Source organism: Canis aureus, chromosome 6 (genome assembly GCF_053574225.1).
Source record: "Canis aureus isolate CA01 chromosome 6, VMU_Caureus_v.1.0, whole genome shotgun sequence".
Taxonomy (NCBI): domain Eukaryota; kingdom Metazoa; phylum Chordata; class Mammalia; order Carnivora; family Canidae; genus Canis; species Canis aureus.
The window spans coordinates 44,171,473-44,197,312 of record NC_135616.1 but is presented as its reverse complement, the minus strand read 5'-3'; the positions used below and the strand labels follow the sequence as shown (position 1 = coordinate 44,197,312).

The window sequence follows — 25,840 nt, the reverse complement described above, 5'->3', positions numbered from 1 at the left end:
TCCACTCAGTGCAAATTTATTAATGTGTGCACTGGAATGAATGCTGGCTTGAGAATGAGATCTGAGTCTATTTGAGCTCTACCACTGTGGCTACAATCAAGTTCATTCACTCTTCTGAGCTTTAGTTCTTGTTTGAAACATGAAAGCATAATCATGAACACCTAAGTGGCCAGGCTGTCTTGAAAATTAGTTACAAAGTATGTAAACTGCTTAGCTTCTCAATAAATAGTCACTTTTATTCTCATAATGATTATGTATTAATTTTGGCTAATAATACTGAGCTGTTGGGATCAAGTTAAATAATTTCGTGCAAGGGCTGAGACAATTAGAGGAACTGTAAGCATCTCAGCTTCACTGGATCAAAGACAATTTTTAACGTAGTTTCTTCCCTTGGTTTGTTTTGATCATCAAAGTGTGGTTATCGTAGAAGTACTATATTCCCACCCAATGTTGCCACCTTCAATAAACTGCAAGCTAACAGGAAGGAGTGAGACAGTAGCCTGAGTGCTCACTGGGAGCCTAGCCACCTCCTAGCTAGCTAACCTTAAGAAGATCAACCTCCTTGAGCCTTGAGTATCTCATAAAACAAAACAAAACAAAACAAAACAAAACAAAACAAAACAAAACCCAGTCATGATAACAGTACTCCCCCCACAAACAGCATGAGAGTTAAATAGGCCATGTAGATTTCTCAGCACAATGCCTGGCAAGTAGTAAGCACCCAGTGTGTGAGCTGTCCTCATCTAATCAGCCACAATACCAGCTCATGTCTACTGTGGATAAGCAGGCCACACAAAAGCCATGCAGTAGTCAGGGGACAGAGGCTTGCTGCTGCAAGCAGAGAGGTGGGAATCTTATCCCAAGGCTGACTGACTTCAAAGCTCATGCTCAACTCTCATGCTAGGAAACTACTCTTAAAAAGGCTCAATCTTTTGGGTTTTCTTTTCTTTGGTAACTTTTGTTTCCTATTATCCAAAACACAAATAGGAAGGAAAACACAACACTTAAAATGGTAAAGTTAAATTAAGGAAATCCTTACTCACATGGAGAGCGTCCCCTGTGATCAGAATCCCGCATCAGACTGGAACAGTGACACAACTGATGAACCTACACTGGCACGCCATCATCCAAATTCCACAGATTATGGGCCACTCTTGATGTTGTATGTTCTAGGAGTTTGAACTAATGTATATATAATCAGTACTTGCATTCCCCAAAAAATCCTCTACGCTATTTCTTTTTATCCTTCCCCAATGCCCTCCAGCCTATGGCAACCACTGATATTTTTCCTGTGTTCCTAGTTTTTCTCTTCCAGAGTGGCACACAGGTAGGATCATGTACTACTCCACCCTTTCACATTGGCTCCTTATTATTAAGTGAACTTCATTATATGCATCTAAGGCTTCTCTCCTCCATGTCTTTTCTTAGCTTGATTGCTCATTTATTTTTAGTGCTGAATATTATTTCATTACAGGATGTAGCCCAGTTTCTCATCTATTCAATTACAGAGCATCACCTTGCTTCCTTCAAGATTTGGCAATTATGGGGATGCCTGTGTGGCTCAGTGGTTGAACATCTGCCTTCAGCTCAGGTCGTGATCCCGGGGTCCTGGGATCGAGGCCTGTGTCTCTCTCTGTCTCTTTCTGTGTGTCTCTCATGAATAAATAATAGAAAAGGAAAAGATTTGGCAATTTTGAACAAAGATATATATATATATATATATATATATATATATATATATATATATATATCTCCATGTGTGGATTTTTTGAAAGCGTAGGTTTTCACCTCCTTTGGCTAAATATCAAGAGGTGCATTAATCATTATTTATTAATAAACACTTGAGTATTCACAACATCTTCTTCAAAGTGCTAGTTATTGAGGATATGATAATGAACAAGGTAGAGAGTGTCCCTGTCCTCAGAGAGCTTACGTATCTGAGATAAACAGACAGGTGAAAGGACATTCCAAGGTGTTGTGGCACATGATCTGACAGGAAAAATATAAATATCCAGGGTTAAGGGAGCAGAATGGGAGAGGAACAGGGAAGTGAACAGATAGAAGACAAGAATATAGGTAATGAAACTGCTAGCATTACCTCACACCTGACCTTTCCTCAAAATCAAAATTTGCAGAGACATCCAGCAGCTCAGGACATCTGAGTATCAAGCATTTCAGCACCACAAAAAAGGAAATGCTCAGCAGAACAAGTACATACAGGGTAACGTCACAGGTTCGAGAGAGAGCCGCCCATCCAAACAAGCCTCTGTCCTCCCACCAAGTGCCAATGCCTTAAAACATGGGGCAAAACTGCTTCTCTGACAATTAAGGAGGAACAAATGTCTTTCTTAGAACACAGAGCTCAGGGATCTGGGGCATGGGAAGGCCTGAGAAGCTGAAAGGAAACCTTTCCAGAAGGTGGGTTTTAAGGAAGAAGAATAAGAGGGACTAGAGGGAAGCAGGGAGAATGAAAGGAGGTAAACTGGCTGCAGAATCTAAGTAATAGAGCCTGGCCCCGTGTACTGTGCAGAGCCAGGACATATAATTAGCTGATAATTAGCAGGACACGAATGATGCATCCTGAGACAAGGGACAAGATGAAGGAGGCTGTCAGAGAAAAGGAAAAGAAGCTGCTTGACATTTCAAGCATTGTCCAAATGGCTCCTAATCCAGTGCAGGCAAATGGTGCCGTCCACCTAATCACAGGAGTAAACAGAGAGCCCACGGATGGCCCTGTGTGGTTTCAGGTCAGACTCAGGCTGTTGCTCGTTAATCTGCACACGGGGATGACAGCATTGATAGAGGACAATCTGTTCAAGAAAAATGAGATTCCCCCGCACTTCTTGCCTTGGTGGCAGAAGCAGCCAACGTATTTACAATATCTCATTTCGCTTCCATCCAAATCCATATGCTCGCTGATCGGGTTAGAGCTGGAGCTACGTGGCATTCTTCACCGTAAACAAACTGTCTCGACAAACCCTAAGGGAAAGGAGGGGATCCCGCTCTTTTAATTTCCCAAGCCTGGAAAAGCCTCCCCGTCAGGACCAGCAGCAGCTCGGATGATTTACTGCTGGAGAAAGGCCATACCTCGGAGGACAAGTGGCAGGAGCTGCAGGTACAATGGGAGGGCAGCCCTCACTTCCTGGGGCATGATCCTGGAGTCCCGGGGATCAAGTCCCACATCAGGCTCCCTCCTTCTCCCTCTGCCTGTGTTTCTGCCTCTCTCTCTCTCTCTCTCTCTCTCTCTCTCGTCTCTCATGAATAAATAAATAAAATCTTAAAAAAAAAAAAAGAATATGCCTTTATTCCACGTTGAAAGCAGGGTGAGGGATGTCTGAGTGGCTCAGCAGTTGAGCGTCTGCCTTCGGCTCAGGTCCTGATCCCGGGGTCCTAGGATGGAGCCCCATGTCAGGATCCCTGCTCAGTGGGGAATCTGCTTCTCCCTCTCTCTCTGCCATCCCCTCACCCCCAGCTCCTGCACACACTCTCTCCCTCAAGTAAATAAATAAAATATTTTAAAGAAAGAAAACACTGAGACCAGAGAGGTTAAGTGACTTCTTGCCCAAAGCAGTGCTAATGAAGAGCAGGACGGGATTCTGCAATCAGGATCCATCAACATCACCGAGCATCTCCTCTGTCCACCACGATCCCATGCCATGTCTCTCTTCACAGCAACTGCTACCCAATTTTAGTGGCAGTTCTGTTTTTGCAAAGAGACTTCAAAAGACATTAGAGGTAAAGGTATCAGATTAACTGGAAGTGATTTTTTTTTTCCTTTCAGAAGATAAATTTTAACTATCTTCAACAACAAAGGGAATAAGTCTGCTCTGCAACAGAGCTGCTTTAAAAATAATGAGGCAGATAAAGAAAAACTTTTTTATTTTAATGAATTCAAAAGCTGGAAGTATTATTGAGATGAACAATGTGTTCATTGCCCTATTCCAATATAATCATGTTTTAAAAATTATTCTGTTTAGAAACTTTCTGCTATATCAGACAAAATCTGATATATGTGCCGAGTAGAATATTAAAACTAACCTCAGATCCTGAGTGGCACCCAGAGATCAATATTCTAAGGACCATCTTTGAAAGTAAAACATGTAAGACTTGGTGGAGTTTTCTGATATATAAAGATGTCCTTCTGTCTAAATTTTACTCAAAGGCTTATCATTTAACCCACACCCTAAGAAATCATGATTCTACACATGTTTTTAAAAGTACACTCTGCCCAACATAGGGCTAGAACTCATGACCCCGAGATTGACAGTCAAATGCTCTACAGAAGGAGCCAGCCAGGTGCCCTACATTTTAAAATCTGAATCAACCATCCATTTCTCCTTTTAAGGAAGCCCATTTAGCATCTCTGTTCTTTTTCATCTGCAGCTACAGAAAAAGAAAGTTAGTTTCTGACTCATCTCACTGGGGTTGATTAAAGAAAAAAATACCGTAGCCAACTTTGAGCACCAACACAGATTTGCTACACAAATGTTTAAATCTTTTAGGTCTCAGAAGAAAACATCAGAAGTTGTTCTTTCCCAATTTGAATGCAAAGAAATAAATATTAGCTGAAGAAAGCACAACATATAGGACACCTACAATAATAAACCTTTCTTTCTCAAAACATAACACATTTCTTGGCTATTAGGTTCTCCTGATTCTGCCACAACCTTGCCACATCAAGCTTGGCTATTAGTATTCAGGTAAACGTGGCAGCAAAAATGACTTTGGTGAAGCAAAGTTAATTGCTTTTCACTCATTCTGAGCTTTTGTGTGTGTGTGTGTGTGTGTGTGTTTTTTTTTTTTTTACTACTGCTCACTCACGCTGAACACATTATTTAGACAACAACAAAAATAAGCCACCAAAGCCAGGTTCAGCTGTAATTTCAACAAGAGCACAGCAGTAGTTACAATTAAACTTGGAAGAGGAGCTCAATTCATCTCCCTACAAATTTATGATTAAAACCACTTACTCCAAAGTACTCCAAACTCTGGTCCCAGCTGTCATGAAATGATGATACCACATTCAACAACCCCTAAATCCCCTAAAAATCCAGTCCAAAATACAGAACATCAATCATGTAAAGTCCTGTATACCCTGAATTTGTAACAAAATATAGTATAAATTTCAAAATTAATATTAATATTAGATGAATGAGTGAATCAGTAATTAAGCTTTTTGTAATCAGAGGTCAACTACCTGGTCTGTCATTTTCTAGATTCTCCTATTATCATCTTATGCCTATGCCTATAGTCTGTTAATGCTGTTGTTCTGAGTTTTCACAGGAATAAGGGAAACAGACCATCCCCATCTTCTAAGAAGGTCTACTAAGGTCTGATGAAGCATGTTTTACATCTACTGGTTAACGTGATTTAGTACTACATTGCTAATTCTAGATATACTAATATTTCTGTTTGTGTAAAGCATAATAACAAGCCATGTGTACAAACTGAGACCCCAGCCAAGGATATCTCCTCTGCAGCCATGGAGGGGACAAAGAGAGACAGCCTGTCTCAGGAAAAAAAGGCCTGACCCAATCAACAAAGACAGCACAGGGGATAAGGAGGACACAGGGAAGAGGCCACAGGGAGACAGAACCAAAGAAATTCTTATCCATGTTATTGTGGTTATGCCCCAATGGCTATTTCCCCATCCAGAGCCCTGCCCCAAAAATAAAGATTTTGAAAATAATGTCCCCAGTTTACCATCCTGAAAGATACTGGAGGAATAAGACTTGTTGAGATTTGAAATGAAAATCCACAGATATTATGACTCATAAAATATTATTTGGGGGGAAAATATTAGTCCCATAATACCCTCTATTTTTTATATGACATTATACATTCAGGATGGAATCTTTATTAGGTAGTGAGTCTTTGTAACATGGTAGAAAAAGTACAGGGTTTGAGGCCATGCAGTTTAAAATCCTGACTCTGTTATTTCTTGAATATGATGTAAAGAATAAGTAACTTTAATATCTGACCTTTGGTTTTCCCATTTGTGAAATGCAGACAATAAACCTGCCTCAGAAGATTATTGGAAGAATGAAAATATGACTTGAAGAGCACCCAGCCTAGACTCCAGCAATGAGGAGACACTAAAAGATTGTTCATCTTTTCCCTCTAATCCCCATTCCACCAGCAAATGGGTGCAAACGTTACTTCCTTAGATAAATAAACACTTGATTATATAAGAAAAATTATCTTTATGGTCCATTTCAACCCTGAAAGTATATTCAACATTCCACAGGGGTATCTTAAGGACCTATGTTATCTATACCCAAAGACTGAGACACGTTTAGGCACGTTTGACCTGTAGTCTGCCCTCCAACCATCTTTATGTGGGAAGAACAAAGAATATTCCAGAAAAAAATAGTCATCCTAAAAGAATAAGAAGATGCTTGCAAATTTGGTCAAGGGACACCTAGAGGAGTGAAGAGATGAGGCAAGTTTCAACAAGACCACCGTGACCCCCAGGTCTGAGGTCAACATCCTTGGGTGGGGGTTAGAGAAACAACTATAAATCACTTGACTAAACTTGACTAAAATCACTGTTTCTGGGAGCACAAGTGCAGCATTACATCCTCTGAAGTCTTAGAAGCAAAACAGAGTCACCAGAGGTGAAGGATGAGCCCAGTGGATCCTGGAGTACAACACAGACCAGAGAGCTTGGGAGATGGGTGGGAGAGGCCAAGGACCCTATACCTGGAGAAGATGGATGGAGAAATAGAAAGGAGAGAGGGTCTGTGGACATGCTGAAGGAGCGGTGTCATCAACTGGCCTGGTGGCCAAGAGGACTTTCAAAGGCAACCTAGAGGAACTTACAAATGGATGTGCAGAGATGGGCATGGGAAGAACCATTTTGGTACTACTGTCATCCTAAACCAGAGTAAATTGGGAAAGCAAGAGTTAGGTGTCTTTAGACTACTATCACCTCAGTAAGAAGTGAAGGTGCTTGTAAGAGGGAAGCCAAGAGAAGAGGAAGGGAAGCAACAGTTTCTGTGAACTTACCATGTCGTGGGCCATGTCTTCATTGGGGTCCATGTCATTTCATCCAAAAGAACAGATTAACAATCTTATAGTAAGTTATTTGGAAGCTGAGAATGTGTTTCTCCATGAAAATTAATTCTACATCATGGTTATGATGCAAGGTTAACTCACAAAGACCCATTTCTCTGATTCCTTCAATAAACATTAAAATCCCGTGTGGCATGGGGCACCTAGGTGGCGCAGTGGTTGAGCATCTGCCTTAGGCTCAGGTCATGATGCTGGAGTCCTGGGATGGAGTCCCACATTGGGCTCCCCGCAGGGAGCCTGCTTCTTCTTCTGCCTCTGTCTCTGCCTCTCTCTCTGTGTGGTCTCTCATGAATAAATAAAATCTTATTTAAAAAAAAATCCTGTGAGACACCATGCCAAGAATTAGGGATAAAAGTCAAGGAAGACGCTATCTCTGCCCAAAGGAGCTTTGGACCAAAGAAACTAAACTAATGTTTACAGAAGGGTGCTCTAAGTGTGTTCTAGAATATTCACAAGGTGCTTTGGAGAGCCAATAAAAGGGGTACCTGAGCCAGACTGCAGGGGGAGTCACAGAACGTGGCCCTGTAAGAGATTACATTTGAGGTGGATTTGAAGGTCACGTGGGAATTAGCTACACTAAAAAGGAAGCCGTAGGTGAAAAGGTACTTGATGGCTGATCAGATGATGGAGGTAGGTGCCACAAAGGGGCCTCACGTGATTTGGGTGTGTGGTCTGGGCAACTGATTCAAACATGGGCACTGCTCATAGAGAAAAGAGTCATAGGAGATAAAAGGGCAGAGGCAAGAAGTTCACACACAAACCAAGCAAAGTCGAAACCTCTGCCTTCCATCTGTTAGGAAGAAAAGGCAATTTCTATTTAGGGCTTCTGTCAGCAAACCCATGAAGTGAGGTAGTATTAGAGGACAGGGGCTGCCCAGGACCTGCCACCACCCCAACAGCACACAGGTATACAGGTGTTCCCTGCCCCTCCTCCCACCTCCGCACGGATTCACAACCTGAATCTTTTTGCCTAGCTGCATTGGGCTTTGGCCATGTCAGCAAAATGTTCCTCAGGGAGCTCTGGCTGCAGAGGTCCCGTCTACAGATGACAAAACTGAGGTACAGTACTTGCCCAGCAGGAGACAGCAGGCTGGTGGCCCTCATCTAGGGCCCCAGCCTCTCACCATATCATCCTGCATTCAGCAGAAGCAGCAATTCCTCTCCTCAGAAGCACAAGCTTTCCAAAGACAGGCTCTCAGTCACTGGGACATCATCTCTCCTGCTAGATGGCCCAGGAGACAGATGTTGAGAGGTATTCCCTCTCCAGTCACTCTCTTTCCTCATATACTTTGTTATGAGCAAAAGGCCTATTCTAATGCCAGGATTTCTCTGTGGCCACCACAGGTTCATGTGGGTAGCCCATCCTACGGGACTGGCGTCACCTCTTGCTACAACAAGCTCTGTCTGCTTTTCCAGAGCCAGCTTCCTACTACTGTCCTCAGCTACAATCTGTCATTGCGGTTAACTACACAACCCATGAGCATAACTACACCAATTCCTAGGCAAAGTGTTTCCAGAATCTGCAAACCAGGCCACATATCATGGAGATCCTGAAATCTGAGTGCCACAGAATCTCATGTTTCTGACCACTGCATGAAGGATCTGGACCTACAGCACAGATGGAAGATGAGCTTTATAAAGAAATATGTGGCCACTGAGATCCCAGTAGGTTGAAGATGGCAAAAACTGAAATGCTTAAATTATCCTAGGAAATGGGTCTATTCTCCCCTGGTTATACTGAGTCGAGTGAATGGATAGTTGTAGGTACAAACCGAGAGGTAAACAGACCTCTAAATAAGTAAAGAGCCAGGGAAACGCAGGTTGCAGAATGAATTATTAAAACCCGTGCTGGTCTACAGTCATGGGAGTGACTGATTTCTGAGTGAAGACATGCTCTCCTGAATACTGCTGCTACTTTCAGGTAAAAATAGACTCATTATTCCCCCAAGTCTTTTTCCCCATCATCGATGAAAAATGAAAACAGATCCATTGCTTTGTAACTGATGTGTCTGACACTAAAATTTCATCCCATGCACTGCCACCCTTTGAAACACACAGTAAGAAAAGAAGATGGTCTTGACATGCAAAATAGCACGTTTTGATATGAAGCCACTGAGATACATGTGAAAGGGCATTTTTCTACTGGGATAATAGAAATACAGTTCTCTTTGAAACATTTCAAATTCCACTTTGAGACAACACTTTAGGATAAACAAACAAACATATTGTGGCTAAAGGAAGAAACTAGCTTTGTTTTTCTTTTTTCAGAAATACCCAATAAAGGTAGAGTAAGGTGTCACTGTTATATATCCTTTTGCTTAAACTTTTTTAAAAAAAGATTTATTCATTTATTTTAGAGAGAGAGAGAGAGCATGAGCAGGAGGGGCAGAGAGAGAGAGAGAGAAAGAGAGAGAATCTCAAGCAAACCCCATGTCATGCACTGAGACCAGCCCAGGGCTTGATCCCAGGACCCGAAGATCACGACCTGAGCTGAAACTAAGAGTCGGATGCTCAACTGAGTGTGCCACCCAGGCACCCCTGTATTTCCTTTTTCTATACAAACCACTGAAAAATATGAAAAGCTGGTAGTGCTTAGAATTCTCTCAGCACATAGTAATAAGTGTTCAATTTACTGGTCTAAATTATGTAAACATACAAACAAGCACAAAATATATTAAGTATATGCATATAATCAGTCCAATACCATTAATTCCACCTCAGTTTTTTCTTTAACCAATAAACTACTAAGTCCAAAATGTTGCTCCTTTAATCTAGATAATACATTTTATGTCTAAGAAAAACTTACTCAGCATCTACTTTGCACCAGATACTGCAAACAGAGCAGCGCATGAGATGTACAGTACCAGAAGTAAAGAGACAAGATAATTTCAGATCATGTTAACACTATGATGACAATGAAACACTGCTGTCACAAGCATATGAAAGGAGCTACTTTTGGATGGGATGACCTGAGAAGGCTTCTTTGTGGGGACCATTTTCTTTCTTTTTTTTAATATTTATTTTATTTTATTTTTAAAAGCAGCCTCCATGCCCAGCATGGAGCCCAAAGCAGGGCATGAACAACCCTGAGATCAAGACGTGAGCTGAGGCCAAGAGTCAGACGCTCAGCAGACTGACCCACCCAGTGCCCTGGTGGAGACTATTTTCAACTAAATTCTGAATAATAAGAAGGAGCCAGTCATAAAAATTTGATTTAATTTTTTTTTAATTTTTTTTTAACTTTTATTTATTTATGATAGGCACACAGTGAGAGAGAGAGAGGCAGAGACACAGGCAGAGGGAGAAGCAGGCTCCATGCACCAGGAGCCTGACATGGGATTCGATCCTGGATATCCAGGACCGCGCCCTGGGCCAAAGGCAGGCGCCAAACCTCTGCGCCACCCAGGGATCCCTGATTTAATTTTAAAAAAGGATATGGGAAGAACACATATAACAATCAGACTGAAATCCAGCCACTTACATGAGAATATACGCTGAACAAAATTGTTTGCTCAGAGGTGATTCTTTTTCTCACAGGGCTCCGCGCTGCCAATGGGGGGAACCCAAAGTCCTTAGGATCTTTCCTTTGCCTCCCTGGCATACTGCTTTCTCCCTCCTGCTCACCCAGAGAGCTGTCCTATGCCATATTCTAGTGAATAGGAAGGGAGAAATGGGAAGGGCCCAAGCCCCAGCCAGGCTAGTCAGTCCCTCTACTTCAGAAAATAGTAGCTTTTCCAGAAGCCCTGACCATAAAGCCCCACCTATGTCTGCTCTGAACACTGTCCCACAGCTACTGTAAAGCAGCTTGGAAGGCTGTGTGCTTTGAACGGGCATGGGCCTTTTGCAGCCCACTCCACACAAAACCCTGGAATTCAGTCAGGAGGAAGAAAGCTTAAACGGGCATAGGTCTGTGCAGAGCATGCGTGCTGAGGCATCTCAGACAGGGCAAAGGCCAAGTGCGAAGTCCATGACGTGACAACAGGGCTGGCTGGTAAAACAGAAGAACAGCCTGTACTGCCAAGAACACCGAGAGCAGGGCTCCGGAATCCACTAGCGCAATCAGTTGGTCGGTACCCACGAGCACTTTTCATACCTCATTTAAATGTCCCGCGCAGCCCCGGGATGGGGACTACCTTCATTGTACAAATAAGCAAGCAAGCGCTTCAGTTACGGGACTAGCCCAAATTCAAAGTTAGGAGGGAGAGGAGACGCAATTCTAACCTGGGCGGAGGGGACGGGGGGATTCGACTCTTAAATTCAAGCTACTAACCCCGCTGCCTTCATTGCTCTGCTTCAACCATGAGCCTCTCAATAGTGAACCAACAGAATTCATTCTTCCAGATCCATTCCTGTCATTACGTGCTCTCCTCTTCACTAACACTTCAGAAAAGGGCTTCTTTATTTTTTTAGATATTTTCATTTATTTGGAATTTTGGAATTCTAGATAGAGGGATTCCGTGTGATTCTCTACCTATCTAAATATGCACGAAAAGGAAAAAAAAATCTGAAAATTGGAACTGACTATCTCTTTCTGACATTGAGGTTTGGAGGTGTGAAACTCATATTAGTGGGAAAATAAATCTCTACACTGCTGCTTTTCACTCTGAGATACCTGGGGTGGAAGAAAAGAAGGCAGAAATTTCAAAGCTCCTGCCAGTTCTTCAGTGCTGGGAAACATTAATGAGCTTCCGGATTTGCAAAGGTGAGCCCAGAGCCTAAGGACGTTTGAGAGTTAAATTGCTCTGCATAATGAAGTAAAGGTAATTGAGTTTCCCAAAGAATCAGAGAATAAAGAGGCCAAGGAAAATGGAGGAGGCAGGGGGCTGGGAGGGCAGCTGTGGCCTAACCTCACATGGTATCTCCGATGATTCCAGCATGTCCAGCTTCCCATCTGAGGGCAGATGGATGACATTCCCCAGCAGACGCCTATGGGCTGGCAGTGAGACCTGCTCAGAGATCATGCCCAGAAGTGAGCCAGGATTTTAAAATCTGGGCAGATTAAAGGGGGATGGTGAGTCTGGAAGAATCTGAGCAGGGCCTACAGAGCTCCTCGGGTGTTCTCCAGGGTGGAGTCAGACCTAAGGCGGAGCTATTTGCTTACTGCACTCACCCTCAATGGTACTGCCCTGCACAGCAAGGCAAAGAAAATACCAGACCAGAACAGCATTCCAGCAACTGTTTTAGGGAACCACTTCCCTCCTGTCCCTCCTTGACACCCCCTTTCCCCCACCCAACCCCTCCAAGCAGAGTGACCTGCAAAGGCCAATGCAGCTGCCAGGGCACACCTGGTACAGTTCACTGCAGCTAAAGGGTCTGTGTTCCCCAAGACATCTCTTCTCTGGAGCCCAGTGGCTTTCCCTGTGAGCTCCAAATTCCTCTATGTGTTAAGTGTCGGTGAGGGGCCCCTGCCTACAGCCCAGTCTCACCCTGTGGCCCTGAGCACCAGTAAGATAGACCAGCGTGGCTCCATGTGCCACAATGTTCCTCTCCTCGCCTTTGTACAGCTGTGCTCTTTTCCATGCCACATCTGTGCCCACCAAACTATGAGGACTTCAGAAAGCACCTCAGGCATCATGGCCTCCAGAAGCCTCCCCTGCTTCCACATGCCATTCTGATGGCCTCCTCCATGCTCCCTGCCAAGCCAAGTATACTCTATCCCAGCACAGAGTGCTCCAGCATCCTCACTGATTGACATGTCTCCCCAACACATGTCCATAGAACCTAGTACTGTGCCTACAATGTAGTAACTATTCCATAAATTCTTGACCTAAAAGCTTTTATTTCAAAGCCTAAAAAGATAACTGAACACAGATCTGCCCAAGAGTATATTTCAATGGGAACAGATCTTCCCACATCTTGCTTTTTCCTTCGACACAGCGCTCTAACTCTTCTGGCCTCCACCCTGACTCTCATGCTACCCTCACTAGTTAAGCCAACAGCAGCCTTCAAATCGAAACTATGAACGCTGCTTGTGAAAAGCTAACGTTCTTTCACTCCACAAATATGCATCATGCACTTCATCCATGAAGCACGGCGCTAAACTCTGGAGATGCACAAACGGATGAAAGCCACATTACTGCTATCCTTGTGGAATTCCATCCACAGATAAACATCTAAAACATTACAGTTGCAATAAGTGTTTTGTGAGGAAGAATGGCAGGGTATTATGGAGTGGGTAACAATTTAATAGGGGGACCTAATCTCTTCTGCGTCAGGATCGGGAGGGAGGTTTGCCAGTGGAAGTGGATGTGGATTAAGGGAGGCTCCCTTTACAAGCCGGAGTTTGCCAGCTTGCCAGCAACAGAGAGGGTGCGCGCGTGCGTGTGTGTGTGTGTGTGTGTGTGTGTGTGAAGTGTGAGAAGATGAGTATTACAAAACAGAGATAAAAGCCTGCAAGCAGCCTCAAGGAGCCTGGAGGCCAGAGAAAAGGATGGTGTGGAGGACGCGGGAGCTCCCAGGACAAGTGAGGAGGTGGAATCATGCTGCAATGTATCTGGCTGGCGAAGCTAAGTTAGTTTTTCCTTGGTGACTCTGTCAGAGAACAGGCTACGTCTGATTCAGAAGTGATGCTTCTGAAGTGCAGAGGCAGCCTGACAGTGAAGCAATGCTACAGCAAAGTCACTGCCAGCTGAGGAGGAAGCATGGCCACGTTGGCTATATGAAAGGTCAAGTCTTACCTCAATTACTCCAAGAGAACACTCTGGACTGAATGAGAAGAATAAGCATCACGAGAACGAGGGCAACTCTGGGGAAGTCTGTCAGAGCCTGGCACGGTGACACTTGGAACTGCCTCTGGGACAGCCTGGGCTGGAGACCCACAGTTGAGCATTTCCGAATATTGTCACCAACAGATCTGAACACGATTGCCACTCAAGGCAAGTTAATTCTTTTTAAACTAACAAAATGACCAAGAATGCTCTTGAGTCATTTCAAGTTCTTATTTCCTGTTTATGAGGATCTGGAATTTCTGGGTGCATTACCTCTGAATCTGAGTTTACATGAGGAGTCCTTTGTTTTCATTCATCATGACAAAAATAACTAGCATTTGCAAACAGCTGGTGGCAGGAAAAATCTGAATCCTGGGATAAGATTTCTTACTTAGGATGCCTAGCTAACAATCACTTCAAATGCCCAAACACAATAAAGTATGAGGGTTATTCCAGATGTGCAGAGATTCCTGCCATATCAGGATTCCTGTAAAAAGACATTAACTGTACCATATACCTATGTCATGAACAATGGACCTTTACCACTCGAGTGTTACAATTACAACCTTTTTTTCAATTACTTTTATTGAAGATGTTATATTCCTAGGTATCTGCTTCATGCAAGGAAAAATTATTTTCTGTGGAAATGGTAGGGTGCAAGGAGCTTACTTAATATACATCTTACGTGGCTTAGGGGCTAAGTATGTAATCCCTTCAGCTATATGCCTCAATTACACTTATTTTACTGTAGATACCTATTGCACAGTTAATCACCTTCATCCGTATTGTTAACCTGATCCTTTAAATATTCATACTCCCAGAACACATCAATTATTTTTTGCCATTCTTTTTCATTTGAAAAGATCTTTGGAACATGCATGGTTAGAGAAATAATGTATGCCATGTTCCTAGTATTATAAATTATTGTGATTTTTATTCCCAATGACTAGTCGTAACTTGGAAACTCAAAACCAAAACCATAAGTGACTATAAAATGACAATGAAAACAGAGTTCATTCTATAGTTGTAGGCTGCTTGACATTTTCCAGCTCACCCTGATTTTATAAAAAGAAATGACCTTGAAAATAATGAAGCATATCAAGCGGTAAGGCTGCAGTTCACTGAAATAGGACAATATGTTCATGTCTTTACAATGCTGCTAAGCATTCATGAACTAGAAAGAAGTTTTATTGCTCTTTAACCAATTTATATTTGTATTTTATAGGCTTACACATATTCCGTACAAGGCCATTCTAACCTTTGTTTACCAGTATCCCTCTGGAAATAAAGGCAACCAGGTCTCAGCCCACTAGCATGGGGAAAAATTGAGATATTGCAAGAGGCAAAGAGCCTGGCTGATTTGTTTTTAGCCTGTGTTTAATTAGAGTGCTCTTAGTAAAAACACAAATTCAGATTAGCTTTTCTCTGCTCAATGTTTATTAATTTTGATGCTCTTTAAAAGGGGAACATGCAAGCATCTTGATAAATATATTTAGCTGCTGTCACTTTATAATAAAGGAACAAGTGCAACAAAAACAAAAACAAAAACAAAAAAATCCCACAATCACAAACAATGGTGAGATGGACAGAAAATACTTCTGAGACCTGAATGCTGTGGGGCCCAGAGTGCACAACTGCACATGCTCCCTGCACGGGGGATGGGGCCGAGGGAAATCCTGTTCAGCCACACCTTGGGACCGCAGGGCACAGCAAGGCTGACAGGTCCAAGGAAAATCAGAACCTCCAAGGTAAAAACCAACCCGGAAGAAGTCCAAAGAACCGAATCCCCCTAACAAAAGTAACACTCAGGAGGGAAGGCACTGTGGGAGTACAGTCCAAGTTCTGTGCTGCGTCTCTACCCTCCTCCCCACCCAGCACAGTCAGCCCATAACAGGGTCAATGTGCACTTAGTGTGGAGCTGCTCTCTCCCAACAGGTCCCTTTGCAAAGGGCTTGAGGGAGGAAGGTATAAAAAGAAGGCTGCTGTCAAGAGTCGGAATGCTTTGGAGAGCTGACATTTTCAAGTGTTATCAGGTCCAGCTCATAAGCCAAACCTGTGATGCTTAATCCAAGGCAGGAGGTGAGGGAGATTTCTTAGAAAAGATTCTAACTTTCTCCTTAGCATATGCAGGAGCAGCACTGGTGGGACTGGGAGGAAATGTGTTCCACAACCCTAATTCCCAGAGAAGCCCAGAGAGAATGCACAGGGATGGGGAAAAGTTTAGGAAGGAAGCCAGGCCCAGAGAAGAATGTTCCTCGGGGACCTGCTCATTCATCTGCTCATCATAAGTAAGTACCCGCCATGGGCAACTGCACTGTCCTTGCAGGGAACAAGATTAACAAATGTTTCTGGTCACGGGAAGTTTATATTCTTGTACGCAACTGATAAATAATAATAACAACAGCATCCTCAGGAGAATGATCAGTGCTTTTAGAGAAACATCTATCTATTGGTTCATTCATTCACTCACAACAAACCGGATGCATGATGGGCATCAGGTTCTGTGTTAGGTGCTCAGAGGGTACAATGGTAATTAAAACATAAGCAAAATCTGGGATTCAGCCACACACAGATGGTAAATGAATCTTCAGGAATTAATGAGGTCACCCAGAGAAGACATAGGGAACAAAGTGTGTGTGTGTGGGGGGGGGGAGTCACAAATATGGCAGGTGTGGTGTCATTAACGGAGAGTATGGTGTCACTCAAGCCAGGGTTCAGCACTGGAGCAGTGTGTTCGGAGAAGGGAGTCACCCATTGTATAGGCACAGTCATAAACTCAAGTTCGAAGAGGAGCCAATATCACAGGATTCAGCAACATGAAGACCAGAGTGGTTCTGATCAAGATATGGACCTGAACACCAGACCACATATTCAGATGAGCCAGCAAGAAGGAAGTGAAGACTGAGAGAGTGAACCTGTTCCAATATTGACTGTGAAACAAGAAAAGAAGCAAAGATAGACAGAGAAAGAAGTCTGGCAGAGGAGTTTTTCTTCTTTCCCTTCCTTCCCCAAATAAAATAGAAGTAACCACATTTAAAGGCTGAAAGGAGACAAAAATGGAGAAAAGACAACTGGTGGAGTGAAGTCCCTAACAGATTAAAAGAGAATGGAATTTAGAGAGGAGGAAGAGATACCGTTTCCACTGAGTATTGAGAGATAGGAGGAAGAAAGATGTTGCTGAGGGCAGGAGTGGGTGGCAACAGGGCTGGGATAGGAAACATGAGTAGGATGGGGTGTGGGGCAGGGGTGGGGAACAGAGTGGGGTGGGGGCAGGGCTGCGGTGGGGAGCAGGGGATCATTAAAAGTTGGAAGAATCCCCTACAAAATGGCCATAAGGCCAGGAAAATTCACAGGCAAGTCTCAGTGCAAATGGAAGAGGCCCCCAGAAACTGTTGACAGGTATTTGGGGTTAGGTTGGTTGACAACTGGTAAAAGTAAATGGGTGGTTTGGGAGGGGGAATGTAGGTTATGTCTGATTATTGAATGTGCTTCACACAGGAATATATAAAATTTGTCCAACTAGGCAGTGAAGAAACACCTGGGTAGCAGCACAGTGATTCACAGATTTTTGAGTAAATATTTCCGGGTATCACTTCGAGCCTGGGCAAAAACCTGCACATGGAGACTTGCCAAATCAACACCCAGGTCAGTAACCTCAGAGCACTGTATCAAAGCAAAGGCATCTGCGCATGTCTGTCTGAATGCAAGAGTTGAGGAATTCTGGGCAACCAGGTTCAGCCTCCAGGACTCACACCTCAGTCACTTGACTTCAGGCCAACTGCTCCATGTCATTTTGTCCCAAGCTTTTATTTTTTTTTTTTAAAGAAAACACTTATCTGTTTTTCCTTTGGCTCCCCTGGGGTACAGTAGAAATGAATCCAGTATCTATTTAAAGCCCAAGAACATCAAAGGCCTGTGCCGCACTGGAAGAATCTTCTGAGCAAGGGTGCCACAGGGCCACACTGGTAGGTCCCCTTCGTGCTTACTGAGAGAAAAGGTACAATTTGTATAGGGCTCTTTCACAAGTGTTTCCCTCACCTGAATCACCTGTTCCAGGATGCGTGACAGAACCAACCCGAATCAGAAGACAGAGAACATAACGCTGTCTGAACATGTGGGCAAGTCTGACAACTCCCTGCTCCCGACTCATCGTGTGAAAAGACATGTTATCCCTCTGCTTACCCAAATGTAAGCCCTTTATTTACTGAGTGTCTGCTCAATCAACACAGAGCCTTCATATTTTGTCTGTCCCTCTGTTCTGTTGATTCTTGGAGCCAGCAGGTTCCTAGAGACTAGGAACCACGTCAACCTTTGTGCAAGGTACATGATAAGTACTCAGCGTAATGTTTGCTGATGCTAGCACTTGCTGAACCTGCTACTGCCATGTGGCACATGTGTGCTCCATGAAAGCCAAGACAGAGACAATAACTGTAGGCTAGAGGATGAGGGATAGCTTAGCCATTTTATATATTTTTAAAATTTTTGTATTGAGGTAAAACCCACGTAAAAATGAACCATTTTTAAATGAACAATTCAGGGGCACCGGGATGGCTCTATTGGTTAAGTGGCCAACTTTTGATTTTAACACAGGTCATGACCCCAGGGCTGTGAGTTCAAGTCTCACACTGAGCTCCACGCTGGATGTGGAGCCTGTTTAAGACTTCCCTCCCCCATCCCCATTCTCGCTCGCTCTCTCTCTCCCGCTAAAATTAAATATATACATAAAACAATTCAGTAGCATGTAGTACATTCATAGTGTTGTGAATGAGGTGGTGCATAATCACCACCTCTACATAGTTCTAAAACATTTTTATCACCTCAGAAGGAAACCCTATAACCATCAAGCAGTAGCTCCCCCTTCCCCTTCCTTCAACCTCAGACTGGCAACCACTAATTTAAATTCTGTCTGCATGGAATGGTCTGTTTGAATATTACATATAAATGGAACATGAAGTATGGCCTTCTGTGTTTGGCTTCTTATATTCTCAAGATTCTTCCATGTTGTGGCATGTATCAGTACTTCATTCTTTTTTATGGCTGAATAATATTCCATTTCAGGAATACAACACAATTGGCTTATCCATTCAACTGTTAATGAACTCTAGGGCTGTTTCTATATTTGGACTATTGTGAACAGTACTGCTATGAATGTGTATATATATATATATATATATATATATATATATATATATATGTGTATTTGTTAAGTATTGGCTTTCAATTCTTTGGATATACAGTTGACTGTTGAATAACATGGGTGGTAGGAGACCCAACACCCCTCACAACCAGGTGCAACTGAAAATCTGTGTATAACTTTTGACTCCCCAGAAACTGAATTATTACTAGCCTACTACTGACCAGAAGTCTTACTGCGAACAGTCAATTAACACATTTTGTATGTTACATGTATTATATATTGTACTCTTACAAAAAAGCAAGCTAGAGAAAAGAAAATGCTAAATTCTTGAGAGAAAAATACATCTACCATACTGTACTTTTTGAAAAAAAAAAAAAACACATATAAGTGGACTTGGGTAGTTCAAATCCTTGTTATTCAATGGTCAACTGTATATATAGGAGTAGAACGACTTAGTCATATGGTAATTCTCTGCTTAATTTTTTGAGGAACTGTTGTCCACAGTGGCTGTACATCCCCACCAGCAATGTTCAAGAATTCTAATTTCTCACATCCTTGCCAACACATTCTTTTTCCTTCTTTTTTTAGTATAGCCATCCTAGTGAATGTTGAATGATACCTCACTGTGGTTTTGACATGAATTTTCCTGATGATTAATGATGTTGAGTACCTTTTCATGTGTTCCTTGGCCAGAGAATGTCTCTATGCCAGAGAAATGTCTATTTAAGCCCCTTACCCATATTTTAGTTGGGTTGTTTGTGTTTCAGTTATTTTTAAGCAAGGCACTCTGATACTCCTCTCAGAACAGCCTGCTTCAGGAGACAAGATGCAAAGCAAGATGTTAACAATGTAGTAGTTGAGAGGTTGTACTCTGAAACCAGGCCAGGTGGGTTCACTCCACAACACAGTTGCTTGGCAAAGTTACCTCCCTGAGCCACAAGCTCTTCATCTGTAAAAAGGAAGGTATTAAGAGTAAACTTCATGGATGCGTGGTACATCAAATAATTTAATCAATATAATAGGCTTATAGTAGAATCTGACAAAAAGTTAAAAGCTATAAAATGTTTCAAAAATCAATAAAGTTTAGGGGCGCCCGGATGGTTCAGCTGGTTAAGTGTCTGCCTTCAGCTCAGGTCATGATCTCAGAGTCCTGGAATCAAGCCCCACCCTGCTCCACAGGGAGCCTGCTTCTTCCTTTCCTGCTCCCATTGCTTATGCATACATGCACATGCTCTCTCTCTCTGCCAAATAAACACAATTTTTTAAAAAAAATCAATAAAGTTTACAGAGAAAGCACCTCCATGAAATTACATATGTATTCCCATAGAAATGGGAGATGTGGATGAACCTTTCTGCCAGACCCAGCCACACAGGAGGAAAAGGAACTGCAGGGAGCAAGTCACAGTATTTTGCCTCCATGTTAAGTCTACAATGATCCCAAAATACTGAAGAGCACTACATAACACATTGTCCCTTGTAGCTTTTCAACAACACAGGGGAAGCATTCTTATACTATGGCAAGAAGGCAGAACTGACATCTGTGAAAAAATTTTGGTAATACATATACTACACGGGACCAAATCTTTTGCCCCATCATACATTCCATGAAATGAAAAAAGATGAAGAAAGTTTACAGGCTGCTGTATTTTATAATTGTGATTTCTTTGAAATGCCCATCTGTCACTGTGAGTGAGGATAATAAATCATAGTATATGGTTGAAAAGTATCAAGACCCTCTCCATTTTTTTCTGTATACGGAAAAAAATCCAATTGTACGCAGAACAATCATGTCAGGCGATTCACCTGCTCAGGCCCAAAAGTCATAGTTATCATTCAGCCCAGTCTATGCTGCTGCCATTATGCTCCCTCCATACAGTCTTTGGAAAGGAGGTTCAGGATAACATATGACAGCAATCCACTGCCTCTTCTCCAATTCTATCCTATACTTGAAAGATAAAGGCTCTTCCAAATTAGGGATTCAATATCACCTAAAATGGACTCAGGCTCAATTAAATTTCCAAGTTATAATACACAATTTCATACTCATAATGTTTCCTGTCATTTTGCATTAATTTAATAAGGAATGAAATCCTTTCTTCTCTTGAATTCTTTAGGTAGCTTCGGTTTCCTAAAAGCTTAGGTTTCGCTCCCCAATCTCCTCCATCCAGCAAATTTAAACCTTGACATACTAATTAACTTGGATAGCAATCCATGCATCTTCTACAAAGGATTGATGCCATGGAACTGGAGTCATGGGCAAGTTCATGTTTATTCTCAATAGTGGAACAAATGGACAAAATGAACAGACGAAGTGATCAGAAATAAGTGAATTGAAAGGAAAAATGCCAAAGTTAATTTACCAAGTAGAGTCACGGGAAATCAGTGAAAGTGTTACACAGCAAACAAACAAACAACGAAACTTACTTTCTTTGAAAGACCTCTAATAATGTGATATATGAAATGGGGAAGCTTAAGTGAATTTACTCTTAAAAAAAAATCATGTTCCTGGAAAAAGAAATACATAGAAATAAGTTCTGGATTAGTCATCAAAATGTTCTTTCTTGTTCCAGATCACAGTTAAAGAAGGATGTTTAAGAGGCAGAATTCTATAATGCACAGCACTGCGAATCCCAGTTTGAGTTCCAGATCTGAAGACTTGGCAAGAAACTTCACATCTAAAATGTGCCTATAAGCTCATTTTTCATAGATTACGATTTCCAACTGTAGTGACAACTAAATGTTTGAGGTAGTTTGATTCTGAGAACTATATTGTATTTTGTTCTCTGGCCATTACAGAAAATATAGAAATCATAGAATAAAACAAGAGGAAAAAAGGGAATATGATATACTATGACTCTTGAGAAAAGGAGTATGTTTGTTATATTTCCTATCAAAGGCAATATTTCTATATTTTGTATTATTTTAAAACTAAGAAGTTAACACACTGTGGTATCTTCCCTACTAAAAATAACACAATGATGTTATAGATATCATTCAACTAGTAACACACTATGGTTATTTTCCTATATTATTAGAAATGCTTCATGGCTGCAAGTAACTTCTCTGCAGTTTTACATAAAATGTACTTATCCACTTCCACCTTGCTGAATTTTTCTCTTTGCTACTAAAGGGAAAAAATAGTGCAATTACTACTTTCACCAGACAAAGAGCATTATGAACAATTTTAGACTCTTTTAAACACTTCTAAGTTTGCTTTGTCCCAAAAAATAAATCAATTTACACAATAGTAGTAATATGGGAGTACCTGCCTTACTAAATTCTTACTAACATTTGAACATTAACAATTCTTGTTACTTTCTGTCAAATGGCACCTCATTATTTGCCTTTCTTTGACTATTAGTAATGTTAATTTTTTCCCATAAGTTTATAGGAAAACTGTACTTTTTTGTGGATTCTGTGCGTATTGTATAGTATACTATCTTGTCTATTCATTCTTCCAAATGATCACTAAATATCTGGGACAATGCCTTAAAACCATTTAGTCTGGAAAGCCCATCATCTTTATAATGCTTAGTTCTATCATCTGTGAGCACAGTTCGCCTCTGTAATTAATCTGTATTTTGTTTTGTTTTTAAATATTTTATTTATTTATTCATGAGAGACACAGAGAAAGAGAGAGAGAGAGAGAGAGAGAAGCAGGCTCCATGCAGGGAGCCCGGTACGGGACTAGATCCCAGGACTCCTGGATCACCCCCTAGGCTGAAGGCAGGCACTAAACTGCTGAGCTACCCAGGGATCCCCTGTATTGTTTACAGTCTGTAAATCTTTGTGTTTTCCCTGACCTGAGCTGAAGTCAGATGATTAACCAACTGAGCATCCAGGAGCCCCTCTTTTAGTTTTAATTTGCTTGATTTGCCTTTGCCTATCATTTTACTTTAATCACACTTTAGTTTTTGGGTGGAGGGAGTGTTGTCACTTATGAACACCTTACACTTGACAGGCATCTATTCTAGGAGCTAAAGGAGCACCTGGCACAGAATGGAGTCTCAGCAATTATTAAGTTGTTCATTATAAAACATCTGTCTTTCTCCATCATACTTGCATCTGGTAAGCACCTAATAAAGCGAAACGAGGTTTTCTTTGATCACTAAGCTGTGCTTCTCTGCTGCTCTGAAAATAAGGAATAAGGAATACTCCGTAATATTATAAATTAAAGTATTATAATCCTTTCTAAGTTCATGGAATTATTTTATGGACTGATGGGAATGGGGGTTACATGAATATCTATCAGTATTCAAATGTCATCAGGGGCACCTGGGTAGCTCAGTGGTTGAGCCTCTCTACCTATGGCTCAGGTCGTGATCCTTGAATCCTGGGGTTGAGTCCCACATTGGGCTCTCTGCAGGGAGCCTGCTTCTCCCTCTGCCTCTCTGTGTCTCTCATGAATAAAAAAAATCTTTTTAAAAAATTAAAAAAATATTTATATGTTATCAAATTCTATCTAAATATATATAGTTGATTGTAAATTGCAATTCAAATAAAAATGGGATTGGAGGGAAAAGACAGAAGTATAGCTCATGGAGTAGCTTCCTTGTGGCCCCATGAAGAAGAGATTATTGGCAATACAGACATAAACTTTGATTTTATTCATAAAATTGTGTACAAAATTATCTGATAGTATTTTGTGACCAGTCAACTATCCCTTTGTTGCACCAAAAATTAAAGCTAGTTTTCAAGATGATTTTTACATAAATTATGAAAATAAACTTAGTATTTTCCTAATAATAGAGAAAACAAAACAAAATCAACCAAAAAGTATCTCTCGGTGTTTACCAGTCAAGTAGAATAACTGCTTTGATCTTTGAGATTTGCCATAGAATTACCCACATATTAAACAAACAAACCTTTAAAACTCCCTCACCACCCAAGGATTAAAATACTTTAAATATTCCTCTCTTACTATTCACGTTGATCTACACTTGCCATCACAAAGTATTTCACTTATGGAGGACAACAGGGCATTCCAGCATGAGTATTCACTCAATTTGTGGAAATAAAGTATCCTTCAGTCCCTTACAATTTTGCTCGACAACATATGCGAGGGAGTTTCAAACATTTATTGGAAATACTCCTGGAAAAGAGAGGGCAATTTCCTGGTGTGTGTGATTGTCAAGTGGGAGAATATGTCAATCACCTAATTACCAACTATTCATTGAGGAGGGCTTTTAAATACATTTCAAGTAAAATTAGCCGTGATTCCAAATGTACTATACTGTGTAAAACACAGAATAAAAGCCTTCTTCAAAATATGTGATTTATTTGAGGGAGTTTCCTACCTTAAATATGTTCTCCAGGAAAAGCAATTTATTATTGACCCAAGTTCCTGTGCCTTCCATGTTTCTTTCAGAGTGGATATTTATGCAAAAGCAACAAGATAATGGGAAACAAGTCTTCCAATCTGAACTAAAGTTCCACAAAAACAGTAAGGAGATCGCTCTTTATTCCGTTCCAGTACTCTCGTGCTCATTTCATGGCCTCCTCCAGGTCCCACCATGAGCCCCCTTCCTGGGGACCACAAGTCAATTCTGATTCGTACATGACACCTAGTCTCAGAAACAAAATGTGGAGTTGCAAAACTGAAGAGCAGTAAACAGAATTCGTCTCCATTGACCACACTGGTGAGTACCAGGGAATAAAAACCATTCCTACCTCCTGCCATTGCCCCAGATCCAAAAAGAGAACCAAAATTTGAGGCCATATCTGCCTCATCGGAGACCTTGGCAGAGAGAGAAAACATTCAAATAACAGCACAAACAGCATACAATGTAAAACTGAACTGATATACGGAGAAAACAGTATTTTGTTCCTTTTTTTTTTATTTTGTTCCTTAAAACAAAAATGACATATACAATCAAATCATCAGCAACTGGAAAACATTTTCAAAGCAAGGAGAATAACACTTATATTTGTCTTTTGTCCAGCATACTAGTAAATGCTGGCTCTTCCCCTGAGGTGATGACATTAGCCACTCCTGAGCCAAAAGAACATATGTATAAGAGACACACATAATGCATAATGCACAAATCCTCAAACTCCATACCATAACCAAATTGGTAGAAATGTAGTTCTCTCTTAATAAAAAGTAAAAGGAAGAGAAATTTAAAATTTTTTCAGACTTATGGTTTGAGTGATTCACTTTTGACCTGATGGTACAAAGATCTATGCTGATACCCATGAGTTGGTCAAATATTTTCATACCAGCAGACACCTATTTATGATATTAAGAAAAAAGTGATTTAAACCTTCATACACTCTGCTAATGTGCTGTTCTCTTCAAAGTGCAGGGAATATTAAGGGCCACCTCTGGGTTATTAACAGAATTTATAACTTCACTGCTTTCTTAAATTAGATCCTATTGCTCACAGTCCTCACCTCGTTTAGGACTTTGTAAATTTACAAAACCAGGAACAAAAATCATCACAATTCATCATTACAAAGGGCAGAGTTGACCCAAAGTCTCTGTGTCAATTGTCTAAATAAATTCTAGACTTAATTCACTATTGAAAAAATAAAAAATTCATAACCACAGCCATCAATGGCAGGCTAAAATGATCTTCCCTAACCTTGCTGAGTTTTAACTGCTCACACACTACTCACCAAGTGAGGATAAAAGTATCTAATTACCATTTATTACTAGTTCTGGGTGCCATTACCCTATAATTTGAAAGGCATTCTTCCTTTTGAGTTGTTCACTTCAGTACTACTATTAAAAATTACTAAATACTATATGTGATAATGCCAGGCTGGAAGTTATATCGAGCAAGAAAAGTATGTTCAATCTACAGAAGAGCTCAAAAAGACAACATAAAATCAGAGATGACAAAGAAGACGAATAAACATCTTCATGGCTGTAGAGCACTGAATGGGCACAGAATGAGCATGAAATCAGTGAAAAGTGGAA

At 41.3% G+C, this 25,840-nt stretch overlaps 1 protein-coding gene and 2 long non-coding RNA genes across 9 annotated transcripts in view; 1 reads left to right on the top strand and 2 right to left on the bottom strand.

Moving 5' to 3' along the window:
* The window catches only part of SMYD3 (SET and MYND domain containing 3), a 792,487-nt gene that overhangs the window by 456,071 nt on the left and 310,576 nt on the right, over positions 1–25,840 (bottom strand). The window lies entirely within an intron of this gene.
* Positions 15,174–25,840, bottom strand: part of LOC144315999 (uncharacterized) — a 97,010-nt gene continuing 86,343 nt past the window's right edge. Inside the window, exons 2-3 of the long non-coding RNA XR_013381744.1 lie at positions 19,655–19,867; positions 15,174–17,766 (exon numbers count right to left, since the gene is read on the bottom strand). This is a non-coding gene — a long non-coding RNA (uncharacterized LOC144315999). The remainder of the gene's footprint in view (positions 17,767–19,654; positions 19,868–25,840) is intronic.
* On the top strand, positions 17,101–24,188 carry LOC144316000 (uncharacterized). The gene is made up of 3 exons (XR_013381745.1): positions 17,101–17,746; positions 17,838–17,969; positions 21,489–24,188. It is a non-coding gene; the product is annotated as an uncharacterized LOC144316000 (long non-coding RNA).